Genomic DNA, 12,206 nt, shown 5'->3' with positions numbered 1-12,206 from the left:
AAGAGCAAAATGTCCAATTAGTAAAGTAACCCTCCCCCACCACTTCCGCTTCTTCTGGGATCCCCTGCATTCATGATGGCCTCTGCTTTCCCCAGCCCAAACTTCCAGCCATCCTCCTCAGGACTCTTCCATGCCTTTCCTCACCCCCTCTTGTTTATGGAAGCTTAGTGATTATTGCACTCAATTGAAGATGTAACTGGGTTCTTCGGGTCCCATCTCAAGTAAACAGTCTGCACTGTAGCATCTAAGAGAAAAATGGCTTTGACCCATAGGAAGAGTTTACTCCAGTGCTGACAACATCATAACTTTAACCAGGACAGTGCAGGAGACATTTTATAAATGAGGAGCCTCCTCCAAATCAACCTGCTATGAGTAAGGGAGCTCTTGACATCTGTTCTCTCAACTGTCACTGGATTCCTTTATTCATTGTGGTTTAATAAAAGGAGCACAGACTCTGAAGTCAGGAACACCTGGGTCTGAAGTTTCTCCCATAGGCCTTGCTTTGGTTATTAGTGCACAGCTTCTTTCTGAGTTTCAGTTTCCAGCTATAGAATGGAAATGATGCCACCTGTCTATGAAGTGTTGTTGTGAAGGTTAAATAAAATAATGTTGGTCAACTGCTTAGAAATGGGCCTGGTACACAGAAGTATATAATTAATAAAAGACATAACTACTATTATTTTTCACCTATTCCAATTTTAATTGAGGGCTAACTTCATACTAGATGTTGTATTGTAGCTGAGTCTATAGGTAATCACAGGTACTTGTTTTAGCCCAGAGTTTTGTGTTGGCCAGCACTCAAAGCTTTTAGCCACTTTCCTCAAATATTTTTCCATTTTTTTGTTAGGATCAATTCTCCTTGGGAAGAGAGAAAAGGATGTATGTGGAAAAGGACAAGACTGTCATTGGAACACAAAATTGATAACCTGTCCTAGAATGCAATGTGCCACCATGAAAATGATTTAGAGACTGTAGAATCTGCCAAAGTTAATCAAGGAGTATTAACAGCTTGTTGAAATTCCTTATATTTAAGGCGGGGTTGAGAGGGAAGAAGAGGCAGGCAGAAGAAGGAGGTCATTTCATTGCTAAGTGTTTAAAGGCATAAATGTAAAAAGCCCATAATGTTTAACCTGTATCATCAGCTCCAAAATATTGTGAGTTGGTTCTAGGTTTGACACTGATTTCTTTTCCTTATTTAGTAGCACTGAATTTCTTCAAAAAATGTAGTAACGGTTCAAAATGAAGACTCAAAATTCTCAACTTAGACCACAAATGCTGCTGTGCATCAATGCTGGAGTGCATTAGGATCATTAGCATACCACCTTTAAGCAATTTTCCCCTAAATTAAGAATATTTGATAATTGAAATCCACTGGAAGACTATTTGCAACTTTTCTTTTCCTACATAGTTTCAATGGCTTATTCTGCTCTATATGTTAATAGCACATGTTGCTTCTATCACTGCAAGTAGAATCTTTCTAAGACCCTTTCATAGACCTTTGATTAGCTCTCAGTTGCTTGAAGGCAGTAAGTCAGGGATCATTCAGGGACTCTATCACCCTCAAAAAATTGAGCTGACTTCTCAGGGGAAAACTGCCAAGTTTCGTTTTTGGATGAATTTCTTCAGCAAAGATTTCATTTGGCATACATATGGAAAATTGCATTATCCTTCCTCATTTGTTTCACTATTTAACCAATAAACATCTCTTCCTGAAATGAACCCTGTAGCATAATTTTTGCTATATTCTTTTGCCCTTGTAAGTGTGATGCTCAAACTTTTGCCCTTATAAGTGTGATGCTCAAGCCATAGGCACTAAAGTTGATATTAATGTTTATGGGATCAGATTAAGTTTAAGTGCAATTTTGAATTTATCACAATTACTTCATTCAAGCTTAACTGTAATTGGAAAATTGTGACAAAATGCTTAATAGTATTACATAAGGCAAAAATTTTATATCTTTGCACAGTTTTCAATATGACCATCTAACAAAATAATAAATCATAAATTGATAATGAATATATCCAAAAATTTCAGGCAGGATTTTAACTTCAGTTTAAGCAATTTTGTATTACACGAAATAAATTGTATGTATAGTTTGAATCTTTTTTTTTTTTTTGCTGTTAATCTTTTTAAAAACATCATATAGAGCAATGCTTCTCAAGCTTCAGTGTGCATTAGAATCACCTGGAGGGCTTGTTAGACATTGCTTGCTCTCCCTTCCCTCCTCCTCCAGCCCCACCCCAAGTTTTGATTCAGTAAGTTTGAGGTTGGGGCCTAGAATCCGCATTTCTAACAATTTCCCATATGAGCCTGCTGCTGATCCAGGATACACCTTGAAAACATTGTGATATAAAGAAAGGAGAGAGTTTTAGGAGACGGGTTCTCGTACCGTTGGCTCCTCCACATACAAGCTGGGTAACTTTAAATAAATTTTCTTTTGGAAGGGTTATATTTTCATTTATGAGATAGGGATAAGAATGCTTGTCCTGACTATCTTCCATGGACAGGAGGATCAAATACCACACTTTGGGTAAATACAGGACACAAAACAGGAACTGCTCAACAGAACTACTGGTGCTTCTTAGGTTATTATTTACAAAAGGGTACTTTGAATTAATTAAGAAGCCCTGTGTTATAGAACAGGAATTCAAACCTCTCAGTTTTCTAAGAGTTGTCTTAATTTACATGCTGCATAAATAATAATATTAGCAGAGATGCTCAGGACTCCAAAATATAATCAGGTCAGAGAAGCTGATTACAGAGACAGTAAATTAATCTTCTTTTAGTGCTAATTAGCATAGAAGCTGGGTATTGAGTCTGCATTTCCTTAAGAAGACCTCCATCTACTTCTCTCTCTTTTTTTTTAACTCCTTCCAAAATCATCTATTGAGGGTCAGTTGTGTGTTGGGCCCTGAGTTAGGAAGTGCAGTGGCAAAGGTGTGTTCATTGTGCTCACAGCCTGTTAAAATACTTTCTTGTAATTCAGTGATAATTGTTCCATAGAGGAATGTGCTAAGCAGTGCGGGAGCACAGAGAAGGGAAGACCTGATTCTGCCTGAAGGGGTCAGGGAAGCCTTCCAGTTAATGTTGCTTTCTTTAAAAAGTGAATGTAGATATATCTTTAAGTCACTTCCAAAGTCCCATTCAAATATATCACCCCTCTAATCCAAAAGAAAAAGCAGAGTTGAATAAAGACGAAATGCAGTATTTATTTAAAGAAAGCAAACACCTCACAGAAGAATATGATTCCTTTCATTTTAAATACTCTTGCTTCTCAGGACTAAGTAGGTTCATTCATTCATTCACACACCCACTCACTCATTCAGTCTTTATATTATTCCCCTGATCTAGACATTTCAGGGGCTTTTCAAAGTGCTTAAAATCTCAGCTGATTGTCATGGCCATTAAGGCCATGTGCAATATGGCCGTAATATGGCATGATATGGTCACTGCCTTCCTCACCTCCTTCACTTTTCTCTGCACTGTCATGAGTCATACTGGTTGCCTCTTAATTCCTTGATCAAACCATCCTCAGTAGGTCAATGCCTTTACCTTTGCTTTTTCTTTCACCTGGCTCTTTGTGTGGCTAGCTCTTCTCATCCTCTGGACTTAATCTGTATGTCTCCTTTTCAAGATGCCTTTCCTGCTACCTGAATCTAAGGTCTGCCCCCTCACTCTCATAATCCTTTATCAGACCACTGCATTCTGTTCTATTGTAGCATTTCACAGGTTTAAATGAAATATTGGTTTGCTGCTTGTTTGTTATCTTCCTCCCTTATTCTGTCCGTTCTCCACTGTCAAGCACAATTCTTGGCATAAAAGAGATTTTTAATACCCATTTGTAGAACGAATACATTTCCATGTTAAAGAAGTGATTGTCAGGTGAGGTGAAGCTGAGAACTTTTTTTTTTGTTTTGGTTGGAAAATTAAACAAGAGCTCAGCTTTCCAATAGTGAGTTAGGGTTTCAGAGCTTCTTGCCTGTGACTTGGCTCCCAGAAGGAGCAAAGGGGAGTTTAACTGTCTGGAACACAGGCATGGCACCTATTGTCCCTCCTGTGCCTTGCTATCAGTGCCCTTCCTGTAAGGGTTGCTGTAATTGATTGAGTGCCCACGATGCATAGCATTGGAGTAGTAGGTAGGCTATGTTACACTTTAGTTCAACTCAAGACATGAAAAAAAAGTTTTGTACTTACTAATCTGGGAGGCAATGGTTTTTTATATGTGGTCCCTATTCTTAAGAGCCTTCCAGTTTAGTTGGGGAGATAGGAAGTACGGCTAGGCAACTATTAAATCAAAATTGGAGAAATTTGTAACTGCAAAATGGAATGAGAAAATTGCCCTTTGAATATTTTAGGACTAAATGTTATTGTCTTATAAAATTGCTCTATTCATACTGAAGACTAGCCATGATCTCTGATGTGAAAGAACTCATGACTTCAGCTAAGGCAGTATTGTCTAGCAGAAGTTTCCGTAATACAGGAAATGTTTGATAATCTGTGCCATCCAATAAGGTAGCCACCAACTACCTTTGAGCCTTTGAGCATCTGAAATGTAACTAGGGCAACTGAGAAACTAAATTTTTAATTTAATTCATGTTAAATTAAAATAACCACATATGACTAGTGGTTATTGTATTGAAAAGCTCAGGTCTGAGGGGAAGAACAGAATTTGTGTCCACCGGAAGGTACAGCAGAACCAATTCTAATGAGACATACGTTGAAAAATCTTATCATCAGAAAGTAACTTACTGGGAATAGCACTGTGGCACAATATGTTTATTATAAAATAATAATTCTGAAGACTGTATTTGGACCATCTGTATTACCTTTAAAATGAGATGGCTTAAAGTAATGTTTGTTTCTATTTTTAAACCATGTATTTGTGAAAATACTCCATTTCTTGAGTATGCAAACTTTGGTGCTGAGACTTCTATAATTTTCAAGTGATTTTGATGACAGAAGGAAAAAAGTAATTGGAATTGTAGTTGAAGTGGGTACTCTGCAGAATTTTCTTTCACTAATTTAAATAAATCAACACATCTTTCCTTGTATGTAAAATTTTTGAAATAAATGCAAAATTGTCTTAAGAAAAGGCTCATAAATATCCATGTACTTTCTGGATATCATTTAGTGAAAGGGCATAAGAGAGAGAGAGAGAGAAAAGGAGAGGGTGAGAGAGAGGGAGGAGGAAGGAAGCTTTAGAAAGCAGGGTTTACTGCTAAAATTTGGGAATAGTCTCTGAGATTAGAGGACTGTCAAAGTCATAATTTGCATAATCCATTTATCACAACCCATCCAACAAGTATAATCCCGATCAATATCCCACCCGAATCTAATCAACCTCCTATAAGGACACAATCACTCACTAACCCTACCTACCTCACCCACCAAGATCTCCTTAAAAATCTTGCCTCAAGTCTTCTAGAATATTGAGCAACCCTAACTCATTGCTGCAAATTACGCCTATCAAATCTCACAAAACAGAAGGTCTTAGAGTATTAAAAGCTTTTACAAAGTAAAACCCCAGCCAATTCACCATACAAAATCTATCTGGCATCCCAAGTCAAAATTGCCATTACAGAAAATGGAGGCAGTTTTATCTGGACAGACTTAAATAACTTTTCTCCTGTTTTGCAGAAAAAGAGTGATGAGATTATGAAGAAGAGTCCTAATTGTGATTATAACAGGATGTATACCTTGTCTGATGTCTAATAACTTGTTTTGATGTTTTCTTTTGAGTTTTCTGTGCAACAAAGTTCCTTCATCAGGTCCCATTGGGTCAGTTTTTGTCACAGGAAGTAACAAGGAAAGCAATAAATCTTCATACTCCTTTTTGGATTATTTTGTTTTGAGGTGGAATGGCATTTGTTATTTTCTTAAATTTGGCAGAGAGCATTTACTCAAATTTTTTTTTTTTTTTTTTTTTTTTTGAGATGATGTCTCACTCTGTTGTCCAGGCTGGAGTGCAATGGCGTGATCTCGGCTCACTGCAACCTCTGCCTCCCAGGTTCAAGCGATTCTCCTGCCTCAGCCTGCCAAGCAGCTGGGATTACAGGCATGCACCACCATGTCCGGCTAATTTTTGTATTTTTAGTGGAGACAGGGTTTCACCAAGTTGGCCAGGCTGGTCTCAAACTCCTGACCTCAAGTGATCCGCCTGCCTCAGCCTCCCAAAGTGCTGGGATTACAGGCATGAGCCACCGCGCCCTGCCCCATTTATTTGCTTTTTAAAAAATTCCATAGGTAGAATGAATTCATGACTCTGGGAAAAGTTTATCAAAAGGTAGAAGCTGGCACCACCATAGCCAGTCAAAGTACCATCATGAAGAGATTGAACGTGCAAGATGCTGTCAGTTCCCAAAGAGACTCACTGCTGAGCATGTCTCTGAATTTCTCAAGTGTGTCTGACAGCCCGAGGGACTGCTGCTGCTCCCTGATTGGCAGGTGAGGGCAGATTGGGAGGTCTGAGGAAGACTCATGCCTGATGCCTGAGAACCACCCTTGTGACAAGTGAACAGATAGGCTGGACCCAAGAAGAAATGCCTTCCCAGAGAGCTTACTTTTCTGAAAGTTATAGTTGTTTTTTCTTTAATAAAGAAGTGGGTGCCCAAATATCTTTGATCTGCTTGCCTTTTCTTCCCCACCTGCTAGTGTGAAAGGTTCTTAACTTGGTGGCCCATATAAATGGGTTTTACAGCATGTGTCCGTAGCTGAAGGCTTTGATGAGCTGTTTGGTGAAGGTTGTTTTTAGGTGATGATTTTAAAGTGCTTTGGTGGGCATAATATGGACCAGTTTAGATGTTTAACTGGGGCCCCGAGACAGCTGTCACAATCCTTCCTGGAACTAGGGAGGAAGAAAAAGTAACTAATGAAATTCACATCAAAAATCAAACTATCTCATTTGCTGGGGATCATTACTTATATGAATGACAAAATGAATATTTTATGTTGACAGCTAAATTGTTTATTTTTGTTTTAAATAAAGGGTTTGGTTCAGTTATAGAAGTGTAAATTTCATCAAAATCTCATTCAGGAGCTTGTTAGCTTGTTAACACTTCTCACCCAAATGTGTGCAACTCTCTTATGTTACGGAAATACCAAGCTATTGATGAATCGTAAATGGCCAATTAACCCAGATATATTTGGGTTTTAAATAACCTCTCATATAATACATTTACTTTTTTCCTCAATCTGAATTAGCATGACTAATAAGGATGTCTCCAAAGTTCTTTGATTGTTAAATCAGATTTTCCACGTGGTGGGGTGGTGGTAGTATGTGGAGTATGTCTCTCAGGAAGCTTCAGAAGGGGTGGAAAGGTGAGCTGGTCCTTGGAGCAGAATGGCTCAGTGGGTCACTTTGCAAATTGTCAGCACAAACTGGCTTGGTCTCTCTCAAGAGATCAGAATTGTGTTTCTACATATGGAAACACAATTTCCATATGTAGTTCCTGTTTATAATAGGGGGTTTTTCTTTCTTTTCTTTTTTTTTTCTTTTTGTTTTCTGAGACAGAGTCTTGCTCTGTCACTTAGGTTGGAGTGCAGTGGTGCGGTCACAGCTCTGTGCACCCTCAACCTCCTGGGCCCAAGTGATCCTCCCTGCTCAGCCTCTTGAGTAGCTGGGACTACAGGCATGTGCCACCACACCCAGCTAGTTTTCTTTCTTTCTTTGTTTTATTTTTTTGTAGAGATGAGGTCTCCTTATGTTGCCCAGCCTGGTCTTGAACTCCTGCCTCAGCCTCCCAAAGTGCTGGGATTATAGGCATGAACCACTGCACCCAGCTGGGGAGGCGGGTGTTTCTTTTAACAGCTGTTGATGTATTTTCAAAGTTTACTTGGATTGAGGATCTAATGTAAAAGGCAGATAAAAGAATTGTCTAGGATCCTAGAGTAATGCTCAGCCCCAGCAGGGTGAATCAGAAACTTCAGACCAACAGGGAAAGGACACCTTCACTGTGTCTAAAAGCAAATATTTGAAGTATTATAATAGCCACTGTTTTTATTATCTATGGTTCTGTTACATGGAGGGGTATCAAGTGCTTCAACGGGACATTGAAATAGAAAATGTGAAGTTACACAGTATATTCATGTCCTTCTGAATATTACAATAGTTTAACTGATACCACCCAATGGAAAATGTGTAGAAGACTCAGATGTCACCATAACCAATTCTTGGGCAGTTTGGCAGGCCTATGTGCTGGTGGCCCCTTGGCGTTTATCTTAGCTGAAGGGAAGATAATGAAGGGAATCATTGCAGGGGGAATAAGCAGATGCCCTGGAAGAGATACTCAGAGCCACGTATGTGCTGAAGGGGATCAATGTCCAGTTTACAAAAGAAAAGGCTGGGGTGGACAGAATCAGTGCAATTGTTTACCCAGGAGACTTATACAAAACACTCCAGAGCAAGAACCTCCAGGGTAAGGGCAGGGCTGGATCCCAAAGCATACAGAGTCTGAGCCTGAGTTTGAGTCCCATCACAGCAACTGGGCAGTTATTTAGCATCTCTGTGCCTTAGTTTTCTTGTCTGTAAAATGATAATCATACCTGTACCTACCTCATTAGATCATTATGAAGAATAAATGAGCCATTATTAGTAAAATGCTTTCAGTGGTGTCTGCACATAGTAAATACTATCCCAATGTACATACATGTTTGGGGCAGCATGAAAAACTTAACAGTTGGACCAAGATTCCTGCTTAGGACAGAAATGGAAAAGATGGATCAAATTGATTTTTCTATTATACTGCCCAGCAACACATGCAAACATATCTTTCTTCAGACCACATATATGTGTATTCAGCTCCTTGTCCTTGGAGCTCCCCCAGGTGGGGTTGTGGAGATACAGGTTTTAAGAGCTGGTGCAGGTTTCCTGAAGAAGCCACCTTTTGGAATCTAAGAGCATGAAAGGCCCTTGGGTTTACATCTGACAAGTGCGAATGTCAGGTAACCAAGTAACCAGTACAGTCTGGGAATGAGAACATTAACTCAGGTCAGACAAGTAAAGCGAAGTTAAGCCATGCTTTACCTCTGAAATGAAAATCAATGCTATTTATAACAATAACTGAGAGAAAGACAAAGGAGTCAGGCAGATGAAGACTAAAATTCTATCTTTCTTCCATCAGGAATAAAGATATTGGATGGAGATGTTGGATAACACAGTTGAGGGGGTGCAGGCAATGAAGGACTTTCAAAAGCCATTCCCAGGGTGGGATAGAGTTACCTATCCCAGGAAGCACAGGAGAACTGCAGGCAGGGATGAGGTGAAGCTGAAAGGAGTGTTCTCTTGGGGAAGGTAGTCTGCCAAGACAGGGGAACCCAGTGGCCGAGAGACCCATGCCTACATCTTTTTCCTAAGTTGGCAGTTCTCAATGTAAAGTCCCAGGTTCCATGAGGTCAAAACTATTACCTTTTTTTCGCATTTTCACTCTGTTTCTCTCAAGAGTGTATGATGGAGTTTTCCAGAAACTCTGTTGCATGTCATATTGAAAAAGATTGAATCCAGAAGTTGATACTTAAATTCGTCTTCTTTCTCTTAAGTCAGGCATTAAAGAGATTTGCAAAAGTATAAATCAGTGCCATTTTTTCTTACTATAATTTTGTTGGGAAAATATATTCTTTCACAAAATGTTATGTATGTTAATATATAGTTAATTTATTATTGTTATCTTAAATGTAGTTCTCAGTTTTAATTTTTTGTTTGTTTGTTTGAGACGGAGTCTGGCTTTCTCTCCCAGACTGGAGTGCAATGGCGTGATCTCAGCTCACTGCAACCTCCGCCTCCCGGGTTCAAGCGATCCTCCTGCCTTGGCCTCCCAAGTAGCTGGGATTACAGGGGCCTGCTGCTATGCCCGGCTAATTTTTGTATTTTTGATACAGACAGGGTTTCACCGTGTTCCCCAGGCTGGTCTTGAACTCCTAAGCTCAGGCAATCCACCTGCCTTGGCCTCCCAAAGTGCTAGGATTACAGGTGTGAGTCACCGTGCCCAGCCAGTTTTAACTTTTAACACAGCAAACATCAATATATGTTAACCCTCACAACTAAAAGCTTTTAGTAGTCATTAATGAATTTTGAGAGTGCAGGAATTCTGAGAGTGAGAGTGAAAACTTTGAGGATCACTTCTTAAATAACTAATCAGATGTTTTGCATCCTTCCCTTGTGTGGAATAAATGAGGGGAGAAGAGAAACCAGAAGGTGTTAGTTTAGAGTATTTTCCATCACAGAAGAAGTGATACCCACCCAAATCCCACCCCATGAATAACCCAAATGACACTGGGGTAGCAGATGCTTAAGATGGTTGCTCCAATGTTTGTGAATAATGATGCCAGTGGAAAGTAAGGTAAAAACTCTTTCAAATTTCAAATGTAGTGACAAGTTCTTTGCCCTTTTTGTGGATAGGGAATAGGTAGCAGCTACAAATCTTTTTTTTTTTTTGCTTATCCCCAAATATGTTGGTTTTTATCTTTTGCTTTCTGCAAATAGCTTTTGTCTATTTTGCCAATGCTTTTCTTTCTTTCTTTTTAAAATTATACTATAATTTCTAGGGTACATGTGCACAACATGCAGGTTTGTTACGTATGTATACATGTGTCATGTTGGTGTGCTGTGGCAGCTAAGAATCTTAAACTGGATTCGAGACAGGGAATTGTATTAGAAGGTAGAAGACTTGTGTAGATTAAAGGGAAGTTTAAGAAGAACCATACAGGGCTGGGCACGGTGGCTCACACCTGTAAACCCAGCACTTTGGGAGGCCTAGGCAGGCAGATCACATGAGTTCAGGAGTTCAAGACAAGCCATGAATGATAGCCAACATAGTGAAACCCCCTCTCTACAAAAATAAAAAAATTAGCTGGACATGATGGCGGGTGCCTGGAATCCCAGCTACTCAGGAGGCTGAGGCAGGAGAATCGCTTGAACGCGGGAGGCGAAGACTGCAGTGAGCCGCGATCGCGCCACTGCACTGCAGCCTGGGCGGCAGAGCAAGACTCTGTCTCAAACAACAACAACAACAACAACAACAACAACAACAACAACAACAACAACAAAAACCATACACAAAAGATGGTAGACCAGGAAAACAACTTCTTTGTTTGAAAATTACCTCCTAAGAATGGCTTAGATATCCTCAAATGCAATGCATTTTTTTTTCATATTATTCTGTTACCCATGATGAAAAAGCCTCTTCTAGAGACCTCGGGATAGTGATCAATATCTACCTTCACACCAACTTGGGGAACATTTTTTCACACTAATTTTTTTACTTGGTATTTCTTCTTGGTAATCTAAGGTGCTTTGAGATAGGGAGAAAACATGTTTTTAACATTGTAAACCAACGCAGATTGGGAATTGAAACTCATTTGTTGCAGATGTGAAGAAAGGCCAAGTTTTATCATATCTGGATAGCCCAATCCTGGAGGTAGCAGCATCCAGACATTGTAGGGCTCAGTATTTGTTGCATAAATGATATATTCTGAAGTTTTGTCTCCAAACTTAAATATTTAAAGTGATGTCAAAGTGGCATTCTCCCAAACGTGGATTTGTAAGCCATGAATGATGGAATAAGAATGACTAATTAAATAAATAATAATAACTGAAGGAAATGTTTCAACTTAACATTTTCATTTTTCTCTCTGAAATGACAGGCACACATGCATAGGAGTTAACACACTGACCGCCTACGAGGCAGGCATGGTTTTAAGTACAGTACATTGATGCTTAATTCTCGTAACTACCCTCTCCACTAGGTTATATTATTATGTCTCTTTTATATACAAAGGAACTGAAAACCTAAGAGGTGGGAACAGGGTCTGAATCCAGGCAACTGACCCTGGAGCCCAACACTAGCCTGTACATGCCCTGCAGTCAGCGGCTGGGCATGTTGGAAACAATTCCCTCTGCTGCACTTGAGAAAGATTGATTCAGTTTCTTTTCATTACTGTGTTCCCTTAGGAGGATGTGATAGTATTGATCGGTTGTGCCAAAAGTTCTTGTAGCTCTTTGGCTGCCAAACGTCAATGAGAGCCTCACTTTAAAAGCTCATGATATCAAATCTTCCACTTCAGTTTGTTCCTCTGTAGGCTGGGTACATCTTCACTGGAGTTTCTCAATGCAGAGGCACAAGAATGTATTGGAGCCAGAGTAGAATCTCCATGAAGAGTGAACCCTTTTCCATATGTTTCTTTCTTTTCTTTTCTTTCTTTCTTTTTTTTT

Source organism: Rhinopithecus bieti, unplaced genomic scaffold (assembly GCF_001698545.2).
Source record: "Rhinopithecus bieti isolate Rb0 unplaced genomic scaffold, ASM169854v2 scaffold_18624, whole genome shotgun sequence".
Taxonomy (NCBI): domain Eukaryota; kingdom Metazoa; phylum Chordata; class Mammalia; order Primates; family Cercopithecidae; genus Rhinopithecus; species Rhinopithecus bieti.
The sequence above is the reverse complement of the archived record's forward strand: the minus strand, read 5'-3'. Positions refer to the sequence as shown.